The following is a 16,700-nucleotide window of genomic DNA, read 5'->3' on the forward strand; positions in this document are numbered from 1 at the left end:
CAGAACACCTGTGCCCTGTTAGGCATTCAGTCAGCCTTACACACGCCTTACCACCCACAGTCATCAGGGAAAGTGGAAAGGTTAAATGGAACTCTAAGGGCTGCTTCTCACTTGCGAGTTTCTCGCAGTAGAGCAATGCGAGAAAATCTCGCATTGGAGTCGGACACATGTTAGTGAATGATTCAGCTCTCATCTGCGATTTTTTTCTCAGTCCGAATCGGACTGAGAAAAAAATCGCAGCATGCTGCTTTTTTGCGAGTTTCTACTGCGAGTTTCTCCAATGCAAGTCTATGGGAGCGTGTAAAAAATCGGATGTCACAGGACGGCACTCACACCATCCTAGTGACATCCGATTTTCTAAATACATTTCTCGCATGTTTCCTAAAACACTGGAAACGAGCGATGTCTCCCAATGTCTGTCAATCACTATTCTCTGTCAGTCGGTCTCTCCCTCTCGGTCTCTATTCTCTCTCTGTCGGTCCGTCACTATCTCTGTCCCTCTCTCACAGTCTGTCGGTCATTTTCCCCTCCTCTCTCATACTCACCATTCCCCGATCTCCGGCGCGGCGCTGCACGGCTTTCTCACTGCTGCGGCGGCTTTTACTATTTTGAAAAAGCCGGCCGCTCATTAAACAATCTCGTATTCCCTGCTTTCCCCGCCCACAGGTGCCTATGATTGGTTGCAGTGAGACACGCCCCCACGCTGAGTGACAGGTGTCTCACTGCACCCAATCACAGCAGCCGGTGGGCGGGTCTATACTGTGCAGTGAAATAAATAAATAAATAATTAAAAAAAATGGCGTGCGGTCCCCCCCAATTTTAATACCAGCCAGATAAAGCCATACGGCTGAAGGCTGGTATTCTCAGGATGGGGACCTCCAGCGTCGCTTCCAGCATGAAGGTGACAGGAGCTGCAGAAGACACCGCCGCTCCGGTCACCTCCAAGCAGCAACTGAGGTGAGTAGCGCGATCGGCTGAGCTGTCACTGAGGTTACCCGCTGTCACTGTTGGAGGATCCAGCGGTGGCCGCGATTAACCTCAGTGACAGCTCAGCTACTCACCTCAGTTGCTGCTTGGAGGTGACCAGAGCGGCGGTGTCTTCTGCAGCTCCGGTCACCTCCATGCAGCAAAGCTTGAAGCGACGCTGGAGGTCCGTGGATTACGCCGGATATGGAGGGCTTTTTGGGGCTTATTAAATTGGTAATGAGGGAATGTGTTTGTGTTTTTTATTTCTAATAAAGGATTTTTTCATGTGTGTATGTGTGTTTATTTACTGTAACTTACAGATTAATCATGGAGGGTGTCTCATAGACGCCTGACATGATTAATCTAGGATTTAGTGGCAGCTGTGGGCTGCCATTAACTCCTTATTACCCCGATTTGCCAACGCACCAGGGCAAATCGGGAAGAGCCGGGTACAGTCCCAGAACTGTCGCATATAATGTATGCGGCAATTCTGGGCGGCTGCTGGCTGATATTGTTAGGCTGGGGGGCTCCCCATAACGTGGAGCTCCCCATCCTGAGAATACCAGCCTTCAGCCGTATGGCTTTATCTGGCTGGTATTAAAATTGGGGGGGACCGCACGCCATTTTTTTAAATTATTAATTTATTTATTTCACTGCACAGTATAGACACACCCACCGGCTGCTGTGATTGGGTGCAGTGAGACACCTGTCACTCAGCGTGGGGGCGTGTCTCACTGCAACCAATCATAGGCGCCTGTGGGCGGGGAAAGCAGGGAATACGAGATTGTTTAATGAGCGGCCAGCTTTTTCAAAATAGTAAAAGCCGCCGGAGCAGTGTGAACGCCGTGCAGGGCGGCGCCAGGGATCGGTGAGTATGAGAGAGGGCTGCTAACTTCAGTCACTCGGGGGATTAGTGGTCACCGGTGAGCCCTTCACTGGTGACCGCTAATCAGGACGCGGCACAGACAGAGCCGCAGCATGACAATGAAGTTGGGTTAAGTTCACCCGAGTTCATTCTGATTGTGCGGCTCTGTCTGTGTCTGCTGTCATCTGCCGTTCAGCTCTGCTACATGGCTGTCTGTGTCTGCTGTCAGCGGCCATGTAGCAGCGCTGAATGGCAGATGACATAGTAAAAAATACGCATTACACACGCATTACACACGCATTACACACGCTAGTAAAATCATTAACTTATTCAGAAATAGCATCGCACTTGCGTTGCACTCGCACCTAACGTGAACTAAAATCAGCCGAGTTTTTTTCAGCCCAGTCGGACCGATTTTACTCGCATAGATGTGTTTCCAGCCTAAAGCTCAAACTAGCCAAGGCAGTGGAGGAGACTGGTAGACCATGGACAGAATGTCTTCCCATAGCTCTTTACTCTATAAGGACTACCCCGCAGGGAAAGCACAGGCTCTAACCCTTTGCAATACTCTTTAGTAGTGCACCCAGATTAGGATGCTACTTCCCGCAGGAGTTACACCTGCAATGTGATAGCCTAACGTCTTAGGCTAGGTTCACACACTGCGTTTTTTTGACGCTGCGTTTTTGTGCGTTTTTTGCGGCAAAAAACGCACAAAAACGGACCCGCGTCAAAAAAACGCGGCAAAAAACGCTCGCGTTTTTCCGCGATTTGGTGCGTTTTTTGCTGCGTTTTGCTGCGTTTTTGCTCACTGCGTCTTTATGCGTTTTTTTATCAGTGAACAAAAAAAAAAGGTCTGATGTCATTTCCTTCTTCAATATGTTCTTCATTCTCCGCTAATGTATGCAGGAGAGCAGACAGCTGCAGAACTACAAGGCTCAGCATACTCCATCCAATAGTGCATGCAGGAGAGCAGACATCAGCTGCAGAACTACAAGGCTCAGCATGCTCCATCCAGGACTGTATGCTGGAGGGAGAGTCAGGGGAAGCAGACCTACAAGGCTCAGCATCCTCCATCCAATAGTGTATGCAGGAGAGCAGACAGCAGCTGTCGAACTACAAGGCTCAGCATCCTCCATCCAATAGTGTATGCAGGAGAGCAGACAGCAGCTGTCGAACTACAAGGATCAGCATCCTCCTTCCAGGACTGTATGCAGGATTTCTTTGCCCCCCCCAAAAAAAAAAATTACGTGGGCTTCGCCATATTTTTGTATGCTAGGTACAGGAGGCAGGTACGGGCTGCTCCCAACCCCCAGCTGCCTATTTGTACCCGGATGGGAACCAAAAATATAGAGAAGCCCTTTTTTTTTTAATTATTTCATGAATTTCATGAAATAATTAAAAAAAAAAATTACGTGAGCTTCGCCTAATTTTTGTGTCCAGCCGGGTACAACTAGGCAGCTGGGGATTGGAATCCACAGTGCAGGGTGCCCATGCTTTCTGGGCACCCCCGCTGTGAATTGCAGTCCCGCAGCCACCCCAGAAAATGGCGCTTTCATAGAAGCGCCATCTTCTGGCGCTGTATCCAACTCTTCCAGCTGCCCTGATGCCGGGTGGCTCGCTGGGTAATAATGGGGTTAGGGCTAGCTGTATAGCTGGCCCTAAGCCCGAAATTCATGGTGTCACGCCAATATTAGACATGGCCACCATGAATTTCTAGTAAAGATAAAAAAAAACACAACACAGAAAAATATTTTTATTAGAAATAAAACACAACACAATTAGTGACTCCATCTTTATTGAAATAAAGAACCCCCCTCCGCAGTAATCCTGGGTCAAGGGTCCCGCGCCGTCCAATCCGGATCCAATATCATCTGATCGGTTTGCTGGAAGGCAAAGCGATCAGATGATGTGTCAGGTTCTAGGGGCTGAATCACATGACACAGCAGCTGATTGTATAAAAGCCGTTTATACAATCAGCTGATGCATCGGTGCAAAAAAAAAAAAAAAAATACTCACTTATGTGCTGATTACCGGCAGCTCCTGGAGCGATGGGGCGGGAGTCTGATCCTGTCCGATCGCTGCAGCAGCTGCCGGTAATCAGGGATGAAGTCTCCTGACGCATCCGCTGATAGGTGAAGCCAGCCGGCCGCTGGCGTCAGCCCGAGACTTACGATCAGCTGATGCGTCAGGTGACTGCATCAGGTGATCCATCGCCAGGTCCTGCATCCTGCAGGCATACATACCCGGGGAGACTGCACACACCGGTGGGCATGGCACCGGGAGTCTGCAGACAGGTGAGTATAATTTTTTTTTTTTTTACTGTTCACTTTTGATTGCCGCTTCCACCTCCCGCCCAGACAAGGCGCCGCACGGCAGCAGACATGCACAGGACGGGAGGTGGACGAGGCGGTGACGGTACCGGGAGGATTCACGCTTCTGTGTTTACTGACAGAAGGAATCCTCTTCCTGTACATGTCACTTTACTACCCACCTCCTGCGTTTATAGCTGCGTTTTTGGTCTTAGAAACGCACCAAAACGCAGCTATATTTGCAATTTGCGTTTCTCATTGCGTCTTTCAACATCCCATTGCACTCAATGGATGAAAAGCGCAGTGAAAAACGCGGGAATAATTGACATGCTGCGTTTTTGTGGCACTACAAAAACGCAGTTGAAAAAAAACGCTGTGTGCAGACAGCAAAAATGAAAACTCATAGACTTTGCTGGGGAAGCAAAGTCATGCAGGTTTCTGAGCAAAAACGCACCCGAAAACTGCGCAAAAACGCCGCGAAAAACGCACTGTGTGAACTTACCCTTATGTTGTTTCCCTGCAGAAGAGACTAACTGAAACCCACCAAAGGGTCTACTCTTTTCTACCTGAGCCTGATGCCGTTCCAGGAACCCACTCTCTAAAGCCTGGTGACCGGGTCTACCTAAAGAAGCACGTGAAAAAGACCCTTGAGCCACGATTCGAAGGGCCTTTTACTGTCCAGCTGACCACTCCAACCTCCGTCAAACTTGAGGGGAAATCGACATGGGTCCATGCCAGCCACTGCAAGAAGGCCTAATACTGCTGATAAGTATTTCTATGTGTACTCCCTTTTTGGGGCCTTCTACACCACGGCAGAATTCATTTGAGACCCATCATGAAGTGTTAGCTGAAAAACTTGAGATCACAGATTGCTGGATATGTACACACGCACCTGTGACAGCCTCTTCCATGCCATACTTAGCCATACGAGTCCCAATAAACGAAGTGTTTCAATGGGGAGGCTGTTACAATAGACTTTCAGTCAATGAAACCAAGTGTTACTCTGTTTACTAGTTGCTTATGTAGTGTTCAAGTTGCTAATGGCTTTGTTTTCCCGCTGCTTGAAGCAATGTAGATACAATGATTATTCAGCACCCGTATGAAATAACTAATATGCCTTTTTTTTCTCTTCTCTACTCTTTCCTCTAGAAATCACCTTGGCGTATCATGATGAGACTCCTATCGAGAGGCATGCAGGCAGTCCTGGGTGACGGATGTGAGACGACACTCCCTGAGCAATGCGCGGCTCAGAAAGTATCTGGAGGCTAGCCTGCTCGCTCTATAGTCCACAGCTTCTCGATGGCCCCCTGTCCATCAATCACGCCAATAGGGGGGATTGTGAGGAAAGAGTTAACCTTTTTCACTGACTGAATAGAAATTCATTCTCCCTGGCAAGACCAAACCAGACTTAGGCTATGTGCACACAGTGCGTTTTTCTCTGCGTTTTTGCGCGTTTTTCGGGTGCGTTTTTGGCCTCAAAACTGCATGACTTTGCTTCCCCAGCAAAGTCTATGAGTTTTCATTTTTGCTGTACCCACACAGCGTTTTTTTTCAGCTGCGTTTTTGTGGTGACCACAAAAACGCAGCATGTCAATTATTCCCGCGTTTTTAACTGCGCTTTTCATCCATTGAGTGCAATGGGATGTTGAAAGACGCAATGAGAAACGCAAATAGCTGCGTTTTGGTGCGTTTCTAAGACCAAAAACGCAGCTATAAACGCAGGAGGTGGGTAGTAAAGTGACGTGTACAGGAAGAGGATTCCTTCTGTCAGTATATACAGAAGCGTGAATCCTCCCGGTACCGTCACCGCCGCGCCCACCTCCCGCCCTGTGCATGTATGCTGCCGTGCGGCGCCATGTACAGGCAGGAGGTGGAAGCGGCTGCGAAAACAAAAGTTAACAGTAGAAAAAAAAAAAAAAGTTATACTCACCTGTCTGCAGACTCCCGGTGCCATGCCCGCTCCCATCTCCTCTCACGGTATCGCCACCCCCGCTCCGCCTGAGTGCAGACGGCCGGGAAAGCTCCGATGGATGCAGGACCTGGCGATGGATCACCTGATGCAGTCACCTGACGCATCAGGTGATCACAGGGAATAGTGAAGTAGGGCTTGCAAGGCTGCGCCAGTGACCACTCTGAACATAGAGAGTTAATGTTCCTTTATTTCATCTTTAGGTCGACGCGTTTCTGGAGTCTCTGCTCCCTTCCTCAGGACACACAGGAAAAAAGTACATCAAATCTGCTAAACCATGAGGACTGCAGAATCTATATACATTCCGTCATGATGACGTCAAAGCCCAGCCTCTTCCAAAAAAATCGGCGGGAAAGACACATCAAAAAAACACAAAAACACATATAACAATGAAAATCACGATCAAAAAAAATACATAATTACATATGGAAATATCATCATATTATCCAATAGAAATGAAATAAAATGAAGGTATGCAATAAAAAGAAAAAAGAAGAAAAAATGTGTGAATTATTGTGTATTTAAATAAAATACGGGAATAAAACCCTGCACTGCCAAGCCGCTATGAAGCGGTCTAGAACCCATGGGAATATTAACTCTTTTCTCAAAGGGGTTGCATCTCAAAGAGAGCAAACCATGTCTCCACCTTAGGAGTCCCGAAAACACCTTTTGAAACCAAGTATAGAAAGAAATACCTCTGAAAGTGTAGCTGTGAGAAGATCCGTATAATTCCGAGTGTTTACGTGAAAATCCTACGTAAGTCAACGTAAAACACCTAAGCCGGGGTGAAGAAAGTTCAGAGCGTGGGAAAAAGGTGAGTGCGCATGTCAGAAAAGGTCCGGAGCTTGTTAAGACAAGGTGAAGAAAGTTCAAAGCGTGGGAAAAAGAAAGTGCGCATGTCAGAGAAAAAGAGATGGGAGCCAGTTAGTCTTCCAAGCTCCGTGCAGAGAATAATCTACCGGTTATTCATCAGAAAACCTTATTGCGGACCTAGTGGAATAAAAATTAAAATTTAAAACATAAAGGAGGGGGAAAATGTCGAGAGAAAAAAAGGGGGGACGGGCATATATATATGTATATAAATCTCTATCTCTAAAAGCCTTGTATATAAATCTAGGGCTGACACAGTGTGTATATATAAAAAAGGCAAAAATCAGTATTTTTAAGGAAAAAATAACCGAACATAGTACTTGTATGGGTAAACTCTTTAAAAACAATGTATACAGTTCAGTATAATATAATCGAAATATGATGATACTATGAGACAGGCTGAAGGGAAAAAATCGAAAAAAAAGGGGAAAAACACAAAACAAAAACGGGAGCACATGGATTATATATCCCTGTGTTAAAGTCTCAATCTCATATGTCAATCGGTGCGTTGGTCGGGTGGAATCCTATCCCCCTCCCTGCAACCAAAAAAATGATGAACTCTGCCTTCGATACCAATAGAAGGCTCATATTCTGCGGACATTGGCTCAGACCAAAAATTAAGGAAAAATAATGAAGAAGGTGAAGAAGAGCCTGTCCAAGGAATGAGGAAAAACGCAAAATTATTCTAAATTATAGTGCGCAGGGCAAAAGCGGAAAATATGTAACTAGCGTGTTAAAAAAGGGCAAAAAACAGTGTGGTATTAAACACATAACTTCAAAAAACGTGAAGATCGAGTGAAAAAGAAAGAGTCAAAACATGAATAGCCAAGAAAAATAAATACAAAGTGCATAGTGCAATAGAAACAGGAAAGAACAGTAATCATAAATAGGACAAATGTCCACAGGTGAATGCCAACACCTTCAAATAAGTTAAAAACATTGTATATGAACTGTAAGCGATATATATATATATATATATACACCATATAAACATGATACAATATTATATAAAAAAAAGGGAAAATAAAAAATTTTTCAAAAAATAAAATATAATGTAACTCCCAAAACTTAATAAACACTGAATAAAAGCATAAAACCAACAATGATACTGTAAAGCGGGATATAAAATTAAAACCTTCCAACACAAATAAGACCACAATAAAAGCATAAAATCCACAATGATACTATATAGCAGGATATGATATTTTAACCTTTCATAAACAAATCAGTCACCTCATTTAACCCTTGTGGTTTCAAAGTATTAAGTTTATAAATCCAAAAAGTCTCTTTTTTGTTCAAAAGTTCCACCCGATTATTGACAAAGGGGGATATCTGTTCAATGGGAGTGATTCTCAACCGTGATTTACCTTTATGTGTCAAAGTTACATGTCTGGAGAGACCATGTAACAAAAAACCTATTTTAATGTTGTATCTATGTGAGTTCAGTCTATTATGGAGGGGCTGTGTTGTTCTGCCCACATATCTTTTCTCGCACTCACATTCTATTAAGTATATCACAAAATCAGTTTGGCAAGTCATATGGCTTTTGATAGGGAATTCTGTCCCCCCTGGAAACAGCCCAAAAGAGACCCTTCTATGTTGGATAATATTACAACAAAGACAGTTCTTCGCCAAACACTTAAACACCCCCAAAGGTTTGGTGGTAGAGATGACCATATCATTACTATTATTTTTGAGTCTACTGGGGGCCAAATGATTTCTCAGACTCGAGGCCCTGCGGAACGTAATTCCCGGTTTCAAAGGTAAAGTCTCCTTTAGGAATGGATCATTCAACAGGATTTTCCAGTGTTTAGCAATGATATCTTTCACTTTGCCACTATCATCACTATATGTCATTAGGAAATTCGAGGAAAAGGCCATGTTCTTCTCCTTATTCTCGGGATTTCTGATCTTCCCAATAAGATCAACCTGTTTAAGCGACTTGTTATTATTGTAGGCTTTTTTGATCACAGACACCGGATATTTTTTATCCCGAAATCTGTCCCTCAGGACATCAGGTGATCGTAAGTATCGCGGTGACGCGGGCGCCCGGCCGGTATCAGCGGATGCGTCAGGAGACTTCATCCCTGATTACCGGCAGCTGCTGCAGCGATCGGACGGGGTCAGACTCCCGCCCCATCGCTCCAGGAGCTGCCGGTAATCAGCACATGTGAGTATTATTATTTTTTTTTTTTTTTTTTGCACCGATGCATCAGCTGATTGTATAATCGGCTTTTATACAATCAGCTGATGTGTGATGGGATTCAGGCACTTGATCCTGACACATCATCTGATCGCTTTGCCTTCCAGCAAACTGATCAGATGATATTGGATCCGGATTGGACGGCGCGGGACCCTGACCCAGGATTACTGCGGAGGGGGGGTTCTTTATTTCAATAAAGATGGAGTCACTAATTGTGTTGTGTTTTATTTCTAATAAAAATATTTTTCTGTGTGTTGTGTTTTTTTTTTATCTTTACTAGAAATTCATGGTGGCCATGTCTAATATTGGCATGACACCATGAATTTCGGGCTTAGGGACAGCTATACAGCTAGCCCTAACCCCATTATTACCCGGCGAGCCACCCGGCATCAGGGCAGCTGGAAGAGTTGGATACAGCGCCAGAAGATGGCGCTTCTATGAAAGCGCCATTTTCTGTGGTGGCTGCGGGACTGCAATTCACAGCGGGGGTGCCCAGAAAGCATGGGCACCCTGCACTGTGGATTCCAATCCCCTGCTGCCTAGTTGTACCCGGCTGGACTCAAAAATTGGGCGAAGCTCACGTCATTTTTTTTTTTAATTATTTCATGAAATTCATGAAATAATTTTAAAAAAAAGGGCTTCCCTATATTTTTGGTTCCCATCCGGGTACAAATAGGCAGCTGGGGGTTGGGGGCAGCCCGTACCTGCCTGCTGTACCCGGCTAGCATACAAAAATATGGCGAAGCCCACGTCATTTTTTTTGTTTGGGGGGGGGGCAAAGAAATCCTGCATACAGTCCTGGAAGGAGGATGCTGAGCCTTGTAGTTCGACAGCAGCTGTCTGCTCTTCTGCATACACTAGTGGAGAATGAAGAACACATTGAAGAAGGAAATGACATCAGACCTTTTTTTTTTGTTCACTGATAAAAAAACGCATAAGGACGCAGTGAGCAAAAACGCAGCAAAACGCAGCAAAAAAACGCACCAAATCGCGGCAAAACGCGTGCGTTTTTTGCCGCGTTTTTTCGACGCAGGTGCGTTTTTGTGCGTTTTTAGCGGCCAAAAACGCACAAAAACGCAGCGTCAAAAAAACGCACTGTGTGCACATAGCCTTATTTGCGTAATAAACTGTGAGACCAACCTCAAGGACGCAGAATGTTTTGACTTAGAGACGACTGAAAAACATCTTGTTATGGGAGTATAAGTCATTATGTTAATTTCTTTTGCTGGGAATATGTAATTCACGCCTTTAATGAATATGTATGTTGCATAGTTACGCCCTAATCAACTTTGTATATCTTTGTAATGTAAACAATATCAATACACTTTCTATTCGGAGCCGCACATCTCCAGTCTTATGTGTATAACAGCGTCCGCATTGAGACGGAGTAGCAGAGGGGGGGGAGTCACCGGTACCCTCTCTGCATTCGGACATCACTGGTAACAGCTGTGACCGTTAGGTCAACCTAACACATACGGATTGAGAAAATGAGGTGCAGTATGTTTCTGTACAAGTGGATAAAGTAACATACTATATGTAGCAAACAATATTTGTAGTTGTTGTGATTAGTTACAATTACAAGGGTATTGTACTTCTAGCTAACAATGACACTTCCTAAAATATTCTGATAGGTGGGTGTCCAGTTGCTAAGACCCCATTGACTGCTGAAACAGCTGAAAGCCCTGTTCAGAGCTGTGTCCATTTGGCTGCTCCTCAGACTGGGAGTCTCAGCACTTGGAACCTTCTGACATGTAGCTAGGTCATTCTGTGGACTCAGTGGTCCCCTTTACTGTTATTTTATATCAAATGAGCCTTTTGTTGTTGTTGTTTTTCCTTACAGAACGTATAATCAGAAAATAACCCATTCTCTAAATAAGGTTTTTGAGTTGAATGCATTTTTTTGTCAATATTGACAAGTTTTTTTTTTTACAATCTTTATTAAGGAGGAACTTTCATGAAATGTTTTACATTTTTTTTAAGGTTGAACTGGACACTGGATGCAATAGTGGCTGAGGGGTGGAATAAAACTTTATTTTTTAATGCTATCTGGTAATTGTCGAGAACATAGCAAAGAAGTTGGCACCTAATGAGTTGACTTTTTTTTAGCAACACTCAAAGGAAAGAAGGACATGTCCCCTGCTCTTCCTGCTCCCTGTATTATCTCCATTATAATGCACACTGACAGTGCGCTCACTTGCAGTCCTGTTAGCACTGTCACTGTGCATTGAAAAGGAATATCGAACCATGAGCTTTGAGCTGCTACTGTAAATATATCATAATTGACAACTGTGCATGTTCACTAGAGCACGGAACTAGCCCAGCCCATGAAATAGACGTCAGCCCCTTCCACCTTGATGAAGTCCCATTTGACTATCCCAGTATGCATTGTAGGTAAGTTAAAATAAAATAAAGCAGTTAGATAAAGTAAAGAAGGAACTAGGGCTGAGATAAGAGCATTACAGCCCTTAATGGTATATGGGGCCCAGTGAGCAGAAGAAAGTCCAGGCCTCCCTCCTCTGCTTCTGCTCACTGGGCCCCAGGGGCAGGATTTGTTTCGGTATTCAATTAAACATGTGTCATTGGACACACATTCAGTTGAAGTACATTCCTACATTGCAATAGTTAACAGCAACCAGCCAATCAGAGGCTGGCAGCTGATGTCGGCACACATGTCACTGGTGTATAATGTCACTGCCATGCGCCAGCTTCTTGACACCGCATAGCTCAAGTAGGAAGAGTACGGTGCTGGACTGTGGCCAGGTAAGAGGAAACGTCTTTTTTTTTTCTTGCTTGTACTGAAAAGAAGCAATATGGGGGAACAGATATATAGGTGCCAGGATAGAGAAACACGGGATCTGTCTGGAGAGTCATGGGGCCAGGATGGAAAGACATGAAGCCAAGATGAAGACACATGGAGCCAGGATGGAGAGACATGAGGCCAAGATGTGGGACATTATTACTGTAGGGGCTAATTAAAGGATATTATTACTGCTGTGATGTATTTTATTTTTTTGAGTATACTGTTTTCAATGGGGTGGAGTCTCTGTAACTGCAGGGCAACAAATTGTTGCTTTTTTTCTTCATGTAGCGTAGTTGAGATATCAGGGAAAGAGTGGGCATGTGCTCTGGAATTGATCAGCTATACAAAGCTGTGTGTTATTTTCTGCAGAGATGAGTCCTGGTTGGAAGAAGAAATGGTGGTCTGCACTGGATAACGAAGAAAAGTGAAGATGAATTATTTCCACTAGAGATGACATGGTTAGGTAAACACAGAGTATAGTGTAATACAGTGACGTATTACACTATATTCTGTGTATGTCACTGGTGAGTCACTGTATTACCTATACACTTACACTATACACTGTATACTATGTACAGGGCTCCTGTGTATAATGTTACCAGTAATATCTGTATTACCTGTACACTGACACTTTACACTGTATACTATGTACAGAGCTCTTGTGTATAATGACACTTAAGGTAATATTAATTTTGTGTTTTTTTTATTAACTATCAGAATTGTAGTTTTTGGTGGTAATATGTGGTCTGATCATAGTGTGACTGTATTTGTCACTTGTATGTGGTATTATTCGGTCCACTATGTGGTTGTAATATATGGTCTCGTCATGGTGTGGCATTATTTGTCTCTTGTATGTGGTATTATTGGTCATTTTTAAAAAATGTATGTGACACATTCTGCAAAAGAAAAATAAATAAAAACATGCCTAAAGAGAATATTGGATACTTTAAGAGATTTTTAATAATTTAGAGTAGGGCCCTACCAAGAGTCCACCTTGTCATGATGGCAAATTGAAAAAAAATCTTTTAGCCTTAACAAAGGCTGATGGCTATATATGTGATATGGTGTTCAATGGGAAATGTTAATGTGTGATTGGTGAGGACGTGGTGCAGAAGTGGAGTTTTTCCAAAAGGATCGGACCTCAGTCGCAGTGACACTCGCATGACACTCGGCTCCTGCTCAGCTGCCAGCGCGAGCCGAGTGTCATGCAAGGATTGCACTAGTGCCCCGTGTGGCCCCGACCTCAAAGTTGAAGTAAAATCAAATGAAACTGAATGAGATGGGCTTATAATTACAATACTAGATGCAAACTAAAGAACTATTATAATACAGAAAGAACACAGTGTTGTTTTCTGTTCCCCAGATGGGTACTTATCTACATGAAGTGTTTCTTTTCTGATAAAATAGTACAAGGGAGGTTTCTCTCAAGGCTGCTTACTTCATGTGAAATCCTGTGGCCAGTATAAGTGAATTTGCTTTACTGCTAAACTCAAGATATATGTGACATGTTTAAAACTTTTAATTTACTGAAAGAATTGTCTTATTTTGTTCCTAATCACACCATAAATTTCTTTTTCTCATAATCTTTGCAGATGAGGCCTTATTTATGTACACTCCCTTGCCCCAGCCGTGAATATTATGGGAGGTATAGGCTTTTTAGGATTAGCCATGTAGATATGTAATGGTTTTGTTGCTCTTGGACTTTTTTCATGTCTTTTTGTATTTGTGTAATATGACATTAATATTTTTTTAATTCTTACTGATGAATGTAAAATATATTTTTTGGAGTTGTAAATTGTGCTGTTTTATGTTGCTTTAGAGTAAGGAATAGATGCCCTATGACCAGTGACCAATTCTGCAAAACAGAACTTAGGCGGGCTTTGCACGTTGCGACATCGAAAGCCGATGCTGCGATGTCGCACGCTATAGTCCCCGCCCCCGTCGCAGGTACGATATCGTGTGATAGCTAGCGTAGCGAAAATTATCGCTACGCCAGCTTCACATGCACTCACCTGCCCTGCGACCGTCGCTCTGGCCGGCGACCCGCCTCCTTCCTAAGTGGGCGGGTCGTGCGGCGTCATAGCGACATCACACGGCAGGCGGCCAATAGCGGCGGAGGGGCGGAGATCAGCAGGATGTAAACATCCCGCCCACCTCCTTCCTTCCGCATATCCTACGGAAGCCGCGGTGACGCCGGTAGGAGATGTTCCTCGCTCCTGCGACTTCACACACAGCGATGTGTGCTGCCGCAGGAGCGAGGAACAACATCGGACTGTCGCGTCAGCATAATTATGGATTACGCCGACGCTGCACCGATGATACGATTACGACGATTTTGCGCTCGTTAATCGTATCATCTAGGCTTTACACACTACGATGTCGCATGCGATGCCGGATGTGCGTCACTTTCAATTTGACCCCACCGACATCGCACCTGCGATGTCGTAGTGTGCAAAGCCCGCCTTAGCTGTGTCAACTTGGGTTGTATATTAAGATTATGAAATCATGAAATCATGTGGTGGTTTGTGAGGTTTTTGGCATGTTTGATGCAAAAATAGAATGGGCAATAAGACTTAAGCGGGCTTTACACACTGCGATATCGGTCCCGATATCGCTAGTGTGGGTATCCGCCCCCATCTGTTGCGCGACACGGGCATATCGCTGCCCGTGCCGCTCAACATCGCCCAGAGCCGTCACACATACTTACCTGTCTGGCGACGTCGCTGTGACCGGCGAACCGCCTCCTTTCTAAGGGGGCGGTCCGTGCGGCGTCACAGCGACGTCACTGAAGTGTCACTGAACCGCCGCCCAATCGTAGCGGAGGGGCGGAGATGAGCGGGACGTAACATCCCGCCCACCTCCTTCCTTCCACATAGCAGCCGGGAGGCAGGTAAGAGGAGCTTCCTCGTTCCTGCGGCGTCACACGCAGCGAAGTGTGCTGCCGCAGGAACGAGGAACAACTTCGTTACTGCTGCAGTAACGATTTTTAAGAAATTACCCCCATGTCGCCGATTAGCGAGTTTGCACGTTTTTGCAACGATGCAAAATCGCTTATCGGTGTCACACGCAACGGCATCGCTAATGCGGCCGGATGTGCGTCACAAATTCCATGACCCCACCGACTCCGCATTAGCGATGTCGCAGCGTGTAAAGCCCCCTTTAGTTCTCTAATCATGCTATTAGAGGCTTGAAAATATCTCCCCTCCATCATTTGTACCTTTGAACTGTTTGCATAGGTGAGCGTTGGACCTGTTTAATTTTATTGCACATATTATGCTGTTTTTGCTATGTATACACATTGTATAAATGTATGCCATACTTGGGTGGTTGGTACTCGAAATGAGCAATCAGATATTTGAACGGGCTCGACTGATATACCGAGTATGATGGAAGTCAATGAGATATTCCAGCATTTTTCCAGAAGACTTACTGTTTACTGTATCTAATGTCAACTCACAACTAAGTCATCACTGACATAATCATGGTCACTATTTTTTCTTAATGCACAGGTTTATATAAATGGATCCATGCTCTTGGCAGCATAATATATTCACATGCGCATAATCATTGTACTCCTCTGTTCCCCTCATTCTACTCTGTTGTTTCTCATAATTTCAACTGTGCACACTAGGCAGCTTGTTTCAGTGTTCTTTGTGCATGCGGATGCGTACAGAGGAGTCTGTGGCGACCGAGGACCTCAGTGAGCATGCACCAGAAAACCGCTGTGATTGGTCTACCTGACCAATTAGTCAAAGACAGATCAGATATAGATGCTATGACGAGCAGTGTAGCCATGCCCCCCTGAAGAAGTGTGTCGCGGGCGGAGGAGGGGACGCTGCGTTCTCCCACTGCTCGGGTCCGGCTACTGCTGCTGCATCGGCTGCGGTTGATCGGTGGTGGCTCGAGCAGTGGGCCGGATCCCGGGGACTCGAGCGGCGCTCCTCGCCCGTGAGTGAAAAGGATTTTTGATTGTGGGGATTGGATATTGTCCGTGACGCCACCCACGGTTGTGGTGATATTGGTGACACCACCGCTGCTCTAGAAGGGGATCCCGGGAGCGGTGACAGGGAGCAGCTTTGATGTTAGTTCTCCCCTCCGTGGGTAGAGGGTTGGTTGTCCCGGGGCCCGGTGATGGGGTAGGGATGAATGGCAGGCGGGTTACGGGGCCTGGTGAGGTGCAGGGTCGCAGGGGCAGCGCTGTGCCGCACGGCACGGTGGTACTCACTCAGCCAATGATGAGGACACAGTTCTCGGTAAAACACACGGCTGGATGGACGGGTCCCACAGACGGCTGCGGTGTTGTTTCTCCCGGCAGGTTGATGGTGACTGCCTTTCCCTGCACCTATGTACTGTAAACGGTTCCAATGGGTTCCCACCGGTAACCCGCTTCCCAGCTTGGATATGGGCTGGAGGAGCCCCTTTTGCCCGCAGGCTCTGGCCCTGGGAACGGTAGCCTTGGCGGTGGCTGTGTTTCCCTCTAACGGTTGGACTGTTGCCTTCTGTCGGGACTTGGCTGCTGGGAAACTCAGGAGGTTCCCTTCGCTGACGGATTTGGCAAATTCATTTGGTGACTCCTAGCCTTGCCGGGGTCCGCAAGCCCCTGCCGGATGGTGCTGACTTCTCTTCGTGTACCGGTCCGATACCGCCGGGCTACCGCCCGTCCACGGTCCTTACAGTAGACTCCGATAGGCCACTCCTGCAGACGGTCACCACCGTCT

Source organism: Anomaloglossus baeobatrachus, chromosome 7, assembly GCF_048569485.1.
Source record: "Anomaloglossus baeobatrachus isolate aAnoBae1 chromosome 7, aAnoBae1.hap1, whole genome shotgun sequence".
NCBI classification, from domain to species: Eukaryota; Metazoa; Chordata; class Amphibia; order Anura; family Aromobatidae; genus Anomaloglossus; species Anomaloglossus baeobatrachus.